The 1,601-nt window shown below is 42.6% G+C and overlaps 1 non-coding gene across 1 annotated transcript; it reads left to right on the top strand.

The window, feature by feature from the left end:
• Positions 1 to 1,249: 1,249 nt before the first annotated feature.
• Positions 1,250 to 1,368, top strand: LOC145413312 (5S ribosomal RNA). Its single transcript, XR_013899711.1, has one exon. It is a non-coding gene; the product is annotated as a 5S ribosomal RNA (ribosomal RNA).
• Positions 1,369 to 1,601: the final 233 nt, after the last annotated feature.

Raw genomic sequence — 1,601 nt, 5'->3', positions numbered from 1 at the left:
GTGGATGATGGGAGTCGGGTAGGAGTACAGAACTAGGAAATCTGGACCTTCTCGTTTTTGAGCTATATTAATTAAAGAATGATTGATAGAAACACACCTGAATGAACAGTAAAAAAAAGATATGTTCCAATTCTTTCTTTTAGTTTGAACGGACTGCCAAATCCTGGATAACAAAGTCTGTCAATAAACTAACATCTGGTACTGAGAACTGTCCGTCAAGCAATACAATTATTCCACTAAATCCGTTTTACCAGTTGACGTTTTTACTTTATTATTACTATTTCTAGAACGATTTTACCAACTATTTTTTTTACTGTAAGAGTTAAATATAGCCTCATGTATCCCATCAACCGTTGGTGACTCTCATTACCTGAATAATATAAGTCTGGCAGTGTCAGGAATAAAATATTGAATGCGTCATCACAAAGAAGAATTAAACAATAATTTCCAATCAACAGAGAACAGTTACGAAGGGGAAGAAATAATGAGCCAAATACACGATTTACTAAGAAGAACCAGACATCTGAAAAAGAAGTCTGTTTACTTTTCTATTTCACATCTGAAAAAGAAGTCTGTTTACTTTTCTATTTCCTGTCTTTCACTGTCGTCTTTCTCGGAATAGCATATAAACCTTAGGCCAACCTACGCAGCTCTGTAAGGCTCACTTGCTATTTACCTTCCCACGCAAGACTTCAGCCGTGTCTCTCACGGTGAAGCCTGTTACCACCGACAACAAGACAGTAGCACCCACACAAACTTGATATCCCTTGAGAGGAAATTGAAGAGTGGAGAGGAGGAGGAGGAGGAGGAGGAGGAGGAGGAGGAGGATGAGGAGGAGGAGGAGGAGGAGGAGGAGGAGGAGGAGGAGGAGGAAGAGGAGGAGGAGGAGGAGGAGGAGGAGGAGGAGGAGGATGCTTAGTTTAATGCCTGTCGACTACATGAGGGCCATTATGGCAGGCAATTAATATCAGTTTTGTCTCAGTTTTCCTATAAAACCCGACCATTAATAGACGATGTTACATACAGGTCCCCAGTTACACAGCTGGGTGAACAGGGACGAAATGGAATCAAATTTGAGTACACCAATCTGCCTTGTCAAAGAATAGGCCTTGGGTTCTTCCAGTAGCTCATTAGGCGTGCTAACTAATGCAGCACCGAAGAGAAGGCGACAGTTATTGAGAGCAGAGACGAAAATTATGATCATGAGGGAAAAATACACTAAGCAAAATTTCGGCAATAATATACTGTAGCCAACGGCCATACCACGCTGAGTACACCGCTTCCCGTCCGATCAGCGAAGTTAAGCAACGTTGGGTCTGGTTAGTACTTGGATGGGTGACCGCCTGGGAACACCAGATGCTGTTGCCATAACGTTCTCCCTACGTGTCAAGTGGGGTTGGTGGAGGATTAGTGCCCCTCCCTGTAAAACAATTAACTCTAATCCCTTGGCCACCCCGTTTGGGATACATGGCGTCTGGCAATGAATCAATGAAAAATCACAGATGCATGGGCGATTCTCTGATAAACAGGGCGAAAGTAAGCGAAATGAAAAATAATGCGCTGGAATTGCAAACAGAATGATCTTAACTAATGGATGAGCA

Source organism: Coenobita brevimanus, chromosome 95 (genome assembly GCF_032717465.1).
Source record: "Coenobita brevimanus isolate Jiangsu-jjx chromosome 95, ASM3271746v2, whole genome shotgun sequence".
Classification (NCBI taxonomy): Eukaryota; Metazoa; Arthropoda; class Malacostraca; order Decapoda; family Coenobitidae; genus Coenobita; species Coenobita brevimanus.
Note: the sequence above shows the minus strand (reverse complement) of the source record. Positions and strands in the feature narration are given on the sequence as shown.